Source organism: Palaemon carinicauda, chromosome 25, assembly GCF_036898095.1.
Source record: "Palaemon carinicauda isolate YSFRI2023 chromosome 25, ASM3689809v2, whole genome shotgun sequence".
NCBI lineage: Eukaryota > Metazoa > Arthropoda > Malacostraca > Decapoda > Palaemonidae > Palaemon > Palaemon carinicauda.
In genome coordinates this window covers 46,913,490-46,926,173 of record NC_090749.1, presented here as the reverse complement: position 1 = coordinate 46,926,173, position 12,684 = coordinate 46,913,490, and positions in this window count along the sequence as shown.

Genomic DNA, 12,684 nt, shown 5'->3' with positions numbered 1-12,684 from the left:
TCTTGTAGATCGGAAGAACATTGCCTAGTTTATATTCTTGTAGTGCCTTTCTTTCGTGGGCGGTCTTTAGGCCCATTTATATCTTCTAGTTCTATAATCTCTCTTGGATGAATATCATCTGGACCTGGTGCCTTAGACTTATTGGGACCTTTTAGTTTAGTTTTGACATAATCCATTGTAAAAGTGATTCTATTTAATGGCTGTGGCCTTCATATTTGATAGCTGGTTCGGGGAGGGCCATTGATTCTTCCCTAGAGAATACAGTTGTGAAACTAGTTTATCTACTTTTCGGCTCAACTTCTTGTGCTCGGAAATCCATGAATTGAAGGCTGTGGACCCATTGATTTATGTTTGCTCTCTCTACTTATTGCATTGGCTATTTCTCTGTTGAACCACTTAGGTAGTGGAATTCCATTTGGAAGAGAAATTTTTTTATTTATATATTTCTACAAAGGATTCCCATTGCGTATCTATGTTCCCTGTTTCGTCGTATACTGAATTCTTGGTGTATTCCTTCATTTTTATCCAGTTACTTCGTCTGTTGTTTAGCTTTTTTTTTTTTTTTTAATACATTTCCCTTCTTTTTGATAAGGAATATTTACCCGAAACCTTACTATACTGTGGTCACTTATCCCGATATTTCTGCCTATTGAAAGACTGGATACTAAATTTTCTTCTGTTGTTTCCCTTAGTTGGTTTATCAACCCACTGATAGAGGAATTCATTGTTGACAAATTCTAGTAGCCTATGTCCCTCTGTGTTTGATGTAGAATTCATAGTGTTACAGTTTACTGCTGCATTGAAGTCTCCCTTTAAGAAAGCTAGCTTAATGTTAACTTCTTGCCCAAGTTGTCTATACAGCTCTTCATCCTATTCTTGTTTGATATAGTGGTCTGTATATTACTAGTATGGACATGTTTTTTCCTATGGTGTTGATATTCAGTTTCTAATTTAATTTCTATTGGGTTTAAGTGATTTTTAACATAGAGCATTACCCCTCTCGTTTTGGTAAGGCGATCCTTCTTAAAAAGTTTGAAACCTGGGATTTCATATTCTCCGATAAAGTCCTTTGCTTTTTCTTGAATCCAGATCTCAGTGATGCCTATGACATCTAGTTCCTCACTAGCTATCATTACCCCGAAGTTTCCATTTTGTTTCTAACTGACTGAGCATTGAATTGTGCCACTCTCAGGAAATTTTCTATCTTTTTTTTTTCTCCTCTGTGGCTCCACTAGTTTCACTGATTTTCTTGTGTTTTAGCTTTACTTTTACTTACATTATCCAAGCTTTTTTTTTTTTGTCAATTTTCCTCTATTTATTGATGAAGGATTTTCTAAGGGTCTAGCTTTTCATAGTCTACTGCGTTTAAGTAATTGTACAGAGAGAGAGAGAGAGAGAGAGAGAGAGAGAGAGAGAGAGAGAGAAAGAATTTCAAAGCTGCCTTGTGTTTTTACAATGTACACCTGATAATATTCCAGGGGGTTTTGTTAATGAGAGAGAGAGAGAGAGAGAGAGAGAGAGAGAGAGAGAGAATAAATAAAGTTTTAGTCATATACACGAACATATATATATATATATATATATAAATATATATGTGTGTATATATATATATATATATATACATATATATATGTATATATATATGTATATATATATATATATATATATATAAAATCCGTGAGTCTTGGCTAACCCCACAAGGTTGGTTTGCTGTGAAATCCCACACATGGATTGACATGTCAATATCCTTTTTCCAGCAGTGGACTAATAATTGTTCCTTTTGTGTTTTTTTTGTATATACAATATAAATACACACACACACACACACACACACATATATATATATATATATATATATATATATAATTTGTATATATTCTAACAAGGGTAAGGCGGCAGGAAAGGAAGGTATACCTGTTAATATTAGAACAGAATTAATATCGTTCCAAGGGATGAGCAGAATGTAAACACGAGGGACAGGTTCTCTCAATCAGTGCCGTCTATCCAAAATCTAGTGATAAGTAGCTACGATGATATACTGTCGAACTAGTCTGGCTGTGAATCACTATCTACAATCCCCAGGGGAGTCCTTTCAAGGTGGCAGTTCTCCCCTATGACGTATCAGTAGTCAGGGAGGTTTACCGGCCTCAAGAGTGCCAAAAGATTACGTGGTAGAATGGAAAGGCATTATTATAGATATTAGCTGAGAACGAAGGGTAAACAGCTAGCCTTAGCCAAGAACTAATGGTAAATACTTAGCCTACGCCAAGACTGGTTAAGACAAAAATGCAAAAAAGCCAATGTCTGAACTAAAATCATAACACAAGTTGTAAATGACAATAAAACACTTTTACAAGGCTAGCTAAGAAATTCATATAAAATCCCGAATAATTTGAAAACATGAGCTTCTAGCTTCGGCCATGTGACGAACGTGGGGAAAAACCAATGCATAGGGCCGAAATTCTCCACCAAAAAAACAAAGTATTCAACTTTACAGATGAAGCAGAAGCAGAATCACTCATATTCCCACAAACACTCAAAAACTGATGAAGCAAGTCAAAAACTCCCAAGGCAATCTATCAAAATAGCGCTGCAAGAAGGCATGGCGAACCAGCGGACATATTTACAGTGACACACTGGGATCGAAGTTGCAACGGCTCTCCCAGGTATCTAAACCTATCCCATATCCTTCGGGACAAGGTTAAATCAATTTGGGGAAGGATATATACACGATATTTCCATTAGGACGACAAGCCTCGAGCCCGAATATATATATATATATATATATATATATAAGTATATATGTATATATACACACATATATATAAATATATATATAAATGTATTTACATATACATACAGTATATATCTATATATATATATATATATACACATTAGGAATAGCAGTATAAATATATATATATATATATATATACATATATATATATATATATATACATATATATATATATATATATATATATATATAGATTTATATATATATATATATATACATATGTATATGTGTATATTTTTTATTTACACATATATATTCGTGTCTGTATATATATATATATGTGGTGCCGTTTAAGTAACTGGATTTTTAAGACTAAATTTCTCATTTTGAATGGCGTTTAGTTTAAATAAATTTATCCTGTGTATTTTAGGCCTAATTAGCTGAAAATAGCAGATTGCCAATTAAGAAAAAAAATGAATTCATGTTATGCTACTCACAGCAAACGCGGCTGGAATAAAAAAATACAAGTGGGGAGTTTTAGTGGTATGCATGTAAAAAGTGTAGAAAGTGACAGAGAGATGATATTGACTATTGATAAAACACTGATTAGAATAAGGCGTGGTTGAATGTCGTCACTTTCACTTTCGCAACAAACAATGGAACAATGGAAAATGGCCTTCAACCCAACAATGCTTGGTTGCATGCACACTCATTTGCATTTGCATTCAAATGCAAATATATATCCAGGTAGCACATGCAGATTGGCGTTGGAGCAAATAAACACAGGAAAATAACCCTTAAGTCAAGGCCTCTGTTTTCATATAAAAGAGGGTTTGGTTGCATATGCTTCCTCACAACTATCAAGAACCCAGAGATTACTACATTACTGTGAGTATTATTATTATTATTATTATTATTATTATTATTATTATTATTATTATTATTATTATGTGTGGGGAATTTATGCTGCTGTAGGCGTTGTTTCGAAAGAGAAAAATCAAAACCAAGTCAAGTTTGTAAAATCGCGAATATTTAAAAAAAAAACCTACGGGCAATGCAGTGGAAATTTAACATAATCCTGTTTTGAAGGCGAGAAATTAGAGGACAAAGTTTCCAGCATTTGTTCTCTTTATCAAAGTTATCAGCAGTATTGAAGTGCAGACTTTTTTATGGTGTAAAATCTGTCTCGGCGCATTGCTTTACTTATGAATTTGTTGTGAACATCGGGGTCATAAGACCAGTACATGCATGTGAGTTGTAACTAGACACAATCAAAATGGCAAAGAAAACTCGTAATTTTTTCGTCAAGCAATACACTGTCATTTGTATTTTCCTCTACTCGAGAATGATCACTGAAGAACTTTGTGTCACTTTACGTCTTTTGGGTTTGTGTTGCACATTATTTTATTCCTGTTCCTCTTCACCATTTTGCATATCCACGCTGTCTATTTTTAATGTACAAAGGTTATCCCTATATAGCTTCAAATTATATTTAAGTCTGTTGTTCATTATACACTACTGGGGTATTTTATGATTGGGCAATGTGTATTCTGGATGAAGAGGTACAGAACGCACATTGCAAATGTATTTTGTGTGTCGAGAACATTCGCGTCATTTTGAGTGACGCTGGTCTCCTTTCTTGGTTCAGTGCTGCTCACCATTGTACAGCACGGAATCCTTTGCCCGTGTCTTAAGGCTAGGAGATGATGTACGAGGAGCATGCATTGTGAAAAATAACCAGTTAGGTTTGAAATAATTTCAGTAATGTTAGGAGAGAGTTTTGTAAGGACGCAATTGATGTTATTCTCTGAGTTCAATCTATTTCTCTCCTTGTTTCGGATGATCAAAAGAGCCGAAAAGCCGGCCTCACACATGCAAGTTGAACCAAATAGTAAAAACATTTGCTCTGCCTCTAAACGTGCCAGATGGAACTCTTTGTTGTGGCTAATTCAAAATGTAGATAATTTCATGTAGTTAAATTCCTTTTATGTGTGATTGCTTGTTTTTATGCCAAGTATTTCTTCGAGACCATTTTTTTTCGCAGATGTTCGGTGTTATATATTTATGGATTCTGAATAGAATCATATAGTCAGGTAGCCGAACTCTGTATTTAGCTTAAAAAAAATCGCTCGCAGCTAATTTCATGTTAGAATAATGCAACAAGTGTTTTTTTTTTTAAGTGTGAAGGCATGGAGAAGTCTAGTTCAGCTTGTTGGACATTGTAAAAGGTAACACACGGTTCTTGCACTTCAATTTTACCTCACCGAAAACTTGTCCAGTTATGGCATTCATAGACTCTAATCCAATTTCATAGCTTTTGTAGCAGTTTATTTTATTATCACCAGTTATCCCAGTTGCAAGTGACATAATCTCCTTAGTGACTTTGGTGCACATTTCACATATATCTGGCATGCCAAGAATCCACCGACTCAATACACTATCGGTTATAACTCGCCCATGTGTCAGCCCTCCTGGGGTCTTTATCGTCCTCATTAGCGTTTGTTCAACAGTAAAATCTGACCATAGACCATCCCAATTCTTGTTTGAGCGCCCGATTGTAAAAAATCCTTTCTTTGTAAACTTGACAAAATCTTCATCAGGCATATGCTGATGTAAATCATGAATATCTTGCAAGTATAAGTGGCACGATTTTGCATAAACTAAGTGACCAGCTGGATGAAAGTAAGGTATAAACTACGATTGATGCATTTATCCAGCTGGCGCAAAGAAAACTCGTAATATATATATATATATATATATATTTTTTGTAGTACACTGACATATTTATTTTCTTTCCTGTGTACGCGAGAATTTCCTCATTAAAGAAGAGCTCAAACGGCTCAACAATTATATTGAAATCTCTGGGGACATAGTTTTATTACAGGCAGCGAAGATTTGTTTTTCATTTTTATTTTATATCATTACCGAAGAACTTCAGAAACATTTTTATTATTATTAATATTAATTTAGGTAGGTAGGTAGATAGACGAGAAATTCTTCTAATTTTATTGGTAAATATTGCGAAATTCCAAATTCTATGGCACCTAGTAAAGAAAAAAGTTTTGATCTTTTATAATAACATTTTATTTGTCGCAACAATCCAATTACAAAACAAGGATACATTGATAAAGTACTAATTACATCTGTAAATACATTTTGTGGGAAACGTATATGTATCATGTTTCCTCCATTCTCTGCTTGCTTAGATTTTACAAAAAGTAAAGCAAAATATAAATATATGAATTGAGAATAAAAAAAAAGGGTTTGTTATAAAAAAAAAATGACATACAGCGACTCTACCAAAAAAATGAAAGTCACTAAAAATATATATATGAAATGGAACAAATATAGATTACACTAAACAAAAGTAAACAAAATCCTTAATTAACAAATAAAATTTCTTCAACTTCAAATAAGGGGAATTAAAAGATTTCCCCCTTGATATTTATCAAATGAAATCTTTTACACTTAACATAGTTGCAAAAAAGTCCTAGCTAGTTATTGGAAAATTTGGTAATTGATTAAACAAATAACACATATATATATATATATATACAAAGAATATTGAACTGGAATATTTTTTTAAAAAACATCTACTCCAAAACATGAACAAAGATTATCAAACTGGAATAATTTTGATATTTTCAAATACATCTTTTCTTTTATTCCAATATAATTGAATTACATTATTTTTTCTAAGATTATCTAATACTGTTAAACCAGTTTGATGAATTTTATGTAAATAAAGTTTATCCACCAATTGGTTGTCTTCAACTATATGATAACTCAAAACACCACCTTTAAACTTCTTTTTACTTTGTATAGCCGTCGCCGTAAACCTATATTTTGAGTGTTTGAGTCTCTTGTTTTTTGTATAAAAATTATCAATGTCAACGGCAATAACCAACGACAAAATATAATTGCCTTCGGGAATATTTTCCCAGCCTTTGACACGATTTATGTTGAAGAATTCGTGAACATTTTCCCAAATTCTCATTTTTCTTTTATAACTAGAACTTGGGAATGCGAGGAAAACTGTGGCACTAGAACGATAACGCAGTTTCTGGTTAAATTTGTGACGAACTGGATATGATGATGCTTTACATTTCGTCATCTTCGGTGGTCTGTTTGTTGGTATTCACATCAGCGTAATTGGTAGTCCTTCTTCTTTGACAATTATATTGGATCTGAGACAAAATATAATGCATGAACACAACTTTTGTTTATGAAAAAAATGAATTATTCTTATTAAAAAATAAATGAATCATTATACGATATTACTTTTGGTCCTGGCAATGAAACATACCCCATTTGTAGAATTAAAAGCAACCAATCATTTTTAAAAAATTCGAGTTATAATATATATTGTACTAAATCTATTATCTATCAGTTTTTTTATAATATTTCAACGAGAAACAGTTTACAGTCATAAAAAATGTAGAATGCTTTTCCTTTCTTATGAGTTTAGCAGGAACAATGCCTTTTTCATGATTTGTAGGTCCAAATCTTCGTCGTTTAATCAGTATTGGGTTTCTACGATCAATTTGATGTTATTAGCCATCCACTTTTGTTTTTTTTGTCATTGTTGATAACAATGGTGAGCGTCGTCTCTTTTTAACAACATTCAAGGTGGTGTGGTGATTTTTCCTCCAACTTGGATTTTCCCAGAAAGTATCCAAGAATTTTGGATTACATAAAGGTTTATTTGTGCAAGTGTAGTTTTCTATGAATTGATGGTCGTTTTTCCAAGAAAACTCTTGGTTCATTTCAATGGGGTGGATTTTGTCAAAAAACTGAATCGACGCATAATTTACGGAATACATTGCTCTTGGGTCCAATTTAAAAGCCATCAATGATTCTACTATTGAAATTAGGACTTTAAATTGTCCATAAAAATATGGTCGGTCTCTGAAATAATGAAGCCTCTTTACACAGGATAATTCCAAAACCCTTTTACTTGAGCATCCTAATGATTAGGTTTCTACGCTGTGAATTTTCTTAATTATGATGGGACGGAACCACTCTATGAATTCATTCTTCCGTGTGTTCTTATTATCTAGACACACGGAAGAAATATCCTCATTACTTTCTAAGCCCATAAAATTTCTATAAACAGCAGCCAAATATTGAACAGCTTCAAAACGATTACCAACTTCAAGAGAGTCGTTAAATTTTTTCTCATAATTTTCTTTGTCGGTAGTTTCTGGTATTTGATTAGATGCAGCCAATTGTAAATCACAACATACTTGGGCTTTTAAGGCGAATAGAAAAAATAGTAAGGGCCCTGGTTAGAAACTCAATATCTCTATAATTTTTTTCTTTGTATGTGTTTAAAAATGTAAAAAAAAAATATAGAGAAACTGTATCTCTTGGTGAAATTAGGTCTAGGGCCTTTCCTTGTAAGAAATTCAGTATGGAATTCATTCTTGAATTGTTTTTTCTGTTTACGTTTAATATATTAATGAGATGAATTTCTCTAATGCACCATAAATAGAGATCAGAAACCTTTCCTGTCATTATAGTGTTTATAATGATTTTTTTCAAGGTGTCCATATCTTCTCCGTGGAAAAGAATTGGGTTGAATGGTGATGATAGGTTTTGTTTGCTCTTTTCTCGCAAACAAACCAATTCATCGTTTTGTGTTATGTTTTTTATGTTAAAAAACATTCTTTTTGGGTTCTTTTATATTGATACCTTTCTGTTGCAAGATCAGAACCAAAAGAATAAACACCAACCGGAGGTTGAAGCTGTACTGGGCATAATCGTATCTCAGTCCACTATTTATATGCTTCATCTGTCTTAGATGGGGGGATGGGGGGGGGGTGTAATCACATAGTATATATATATATATATACAAGCCCAAAGAAGGTTTCAGTTGGTTAGTTGTATCTTAGACTGGATCAGTTCAACTACCACCACCATATTACAAGATTTGTAAATATGAAAATGGTTCAAGTGCAATGTCCATGTTGTAAAAATAAAATCTGTACCCCCAAAAAAGAAATAGATAATGATTTTGAAAATATTTCACTCTTTGGGGATACTACAGATTTGGAACATGATAGTTTCTTGCCTTTTCTGGATATTGAAAATCATCTAAATTTTTCAAAGTCGGGGGAAGATGATCATTTTCAAGAATTGGAGGAATTCTTAAACCATGAACAAGAAGGGGGCATCAACACCAAAACAAAAATTCTCCCAGTGAAGATTACTACAAACCAACACAAAGACGAAGAAAACATAAACCCAGTAAAGAAGGTTCTTAAACAAATAAAAAAAGAATTTCCCTCGAATCCACACAAAGAAGAAAAAAAGAAGACTTTTGGGGCAGAGGAGGCAGTGAATCTATGGATTCTAGAAGTTTTATCTAATCAATACAAAGATGAAGAAAAGAAGATTTTTGAAGTAAAGGAAACCACCATAAAGGGGGAATTCCCCTCGAATCAATACAAAGTTGAAGTAAAGGATATTCCCCCAGTGAAAACGACTTCAAACCAACATCAAAAAGAAGAAATCGTCAAATTAGATATAAATCTCAACCTTAAAAGAAAAAACAGAGAAACTGACGATGATACAGAAGACTCAATAGCTAGACGCGTTTCTCTGAAACATAATAAAGAGAAGACACTATTTGAGCCCGTTGCTAAAAGAACGAGGCTTCAAAAAAAAAACTTAACAACATTACGTTTTCATCAAATACCCATCCACATGGAAAACCAAAACGCTTTAAATCCAAGGATACCCCTACTAACAAGAAGGCGCACTAACAAACTTTACATCATAATAGGGATAATCAACGCCCCTAGTATCATCTTCTACGGCGGTCAAATAAGGCAATGTTAAATTCCCCTCCTACGAATTATCCACGATTTTCTTTCTTTTCTCCTCACGTCTCCTAGCATAATCATACCTTACAGCATAGTCTGTATAGACATACAAAATAAATATAGTCACCAACAAAATTATTATAATGCTTATAATAATAAGTGTTATGTATTCCATTTTTTATTTTACAACATAAAGTGAGTATCTTGTGCTATATCGGTGATAAAATGTAAACCATATACCCAGTATATTCTACGTGGGTAGTAAATTTCATTTTATTTTAGTAATGTTAGCGAATAAGTAAGATTGGAATAGAGTCAGAGTATCAATCGGTTTGGTTTCTGAATTAGAATTGGATATATAGTCTTCTTTGTATTACTTTTGCCCCTAATGTCATTATTATTATATAACCAAAGTGTTTCGCTAGTCCACTTGTTTCCATGGGTCGTCTTTTCACTCCTCTCGTTCTCCCGTTCTGGGAATTCTCTTGGTCTTCCACTCCAATACTCATCAAAATAACTGTAGTCATCTGGTTCAGCTTCGAATATATTTTTCTAATGCATTATTTCTAAATACACCCCCGGTGATTCTTTTATTGTTATAATGAACTATAATATCATAAAAATAAAAAACGAAATTCATTTAACTGGTGAGTGTTTCTGATTTTTCCTTCATATGAGTTAATTTTGATATTTTTAATGATAAATCAATATTTTCATACTGATTAAATTCATCAAAAACCCTTTGTAGTGTTTTTGAACCTTGGATAATCTCATCGCTCATTTCTGTTTTTTCGTCTTTGGTGGGTTGGATTGGAAATTCCAAAAAATCAGATCTAAATTGGGAAATTTCGTAATTAAGGCGTTCAGCTCCAAGGCCCACAATTGTCATTTGTTCTTGTGGGCCCGTTGCAAACCCTCCTCGTTTTCCTTTCACTGGTGTACCAGAAAACTTTGTTCTTATGATATCATCTGGATGAGAACATTGCATCATGAGAGATGATTTATGGTTATGAACAAGAAAATATCGCGTTTTATAGATGGTGGCTTTAGTAGTTTTATAACATAGCCTATTAATATGATCATAATCTTCTAATTTTCTAGTGTATGTAAATCCGTCATCTACATCAAAATATTCATAATAGGGATAATCAACGCCCCTAGTATCATCTTCTACGGCGGTCAAATAAGGAAGTCCCGTTATAGGATTTATTAGTATTCCACTAGCATATAAATCTCCCAACTCCAAATAATATTTAGAATCTTCTATATTAAATTCAAAACAGTTGTTCATATATGGAATCGATGTTTTGTTTTCGTGTTCTTTCTTTAACATCTCACCAGTATTGAATATATTATCTAGAGTCTGTCTCTTCAGGTATTGAGGATTAATGATAAGATCTGGCATTATTGTGTGTGTGTTTTTTTTCCCCTCGTTTTTAGGATTGATTATTACAAACGGCATATTTTCATCTGAAATAATTTCAGAGAGAACACCCTTATTTGAAGTTGTTGTTTGTAATTTATCACCTATAGATGGTGTGAATAAACTCGCATATGTCAGATATAACTTCATATACTGTGATATATCTATGTTATCGCAGCGAATCATTTCGCAACGATATTTCTGATAGTTTGGGTTTTGAGATTGAAAAGCCAATGACCTTCGAAGCTTGGCCCTTTCTTTTGATGAACATACCAAATTGTGAAAATAATCATTTGTTGGGTCGTCCACGTCCATAATATTACCCCGTCCTTCCCAAATCACCGATAAAATCCAGTCTTTACCTATATTATTATTATTTATTACAACATTTTCAAATTTATCTACAAAGATATCGGACTTTCTAGGCATCCCTATCCCCCCTCAGTAGTGATTTCTATTACTTTTAGTTCACTGGAAAAAAGTTCAATTGAAAGTTTTAGGTTGCTATTAATATGACTACAAGTATTTTTCAGTTTAAATATACCAACTTGAAGCCCCTTTCTTAGTATTGTACCTTTTGTAATCATGGGTATAAATTCTATTGGGAATGGGTTTTCGTCAGAAGCCTTATAATTATAATTCATCTTAACAGCAGCAGTTTCATAAAATGTTGCTGAAAACATTCCAGATTCTATTGCCCCTTTCCTAATAACAATCCCATCTTCTTGATTATTAAATCCAGATGCAACCAATATTTTGGGGTAGCATCCTGCAATATCAATAATTTCCGAAGGATATGATTTTGTATTTTGAAAAGCCACGGTTAAATTCTTTTGGTGTAATTGGCCTATTGATAAGGAATTTCTTAGGGTTCCTACAAAATTCTTGGCTGAAAATGCTGCGTGTCCAGTGCGAGGTAAATGGCATTTGTTAGGGTGTGGTGTTATTCTAATAGAGGGACCAAATATATTTTCAATTCTTTCTCCCCTTTCTCCAACCCATAAATTTGTTGTACACCCCAAAGAACCCACTAACTGTTCATCATCAATAATATCTTGCTGTAAATATAGAAATTCGGTTGGTGAATAAAAAAGCCCATCTCTGTGTAATTTGAATAACGTACCTTCAAAACTGGTACACTCCCAAAATATATTTCTTGATTGATCTATAAGTTCTATAAAAGGTACTTCTATTTTTAATGCATATTGCATCATTCGAAAGTAATTAAATATACCAAACTGAGATGTTATGTACATTAGTTGTTGGTGTGATAAATTTTCTGGCGTTTTCCTAAAAAACTTATATAACACTTGGTTGGCACAAATGTACTGATAGTTTTCATCTAATTCTTCCAAATATTCTGGATTATCAACTTTTTGACAATCAGAAAAAAGCTTTAGTAATAATTTATGCATATTTTCTCCAACTGTTAAACTATATGTTGATATTACTGTATCAATCACACATTCCAGTATCAATCCACAGTTTTTGGGGGTGTCTGATGTAGTTACCAAATCAATGAAACCTATTTCACTATTGGTTATATATTTGGGTTCTTTCGTTTTAGAATCTTTGGTTAAAACTTTTTGAAGTGAACAAGCTATTCCGCAAATATTGTAAAAGGAATTTGTGGGGGCGTTTCTTGTAAATCTCCCAATTCTATGCACATCAAGATTATTATTGTTGTTTATAAACGC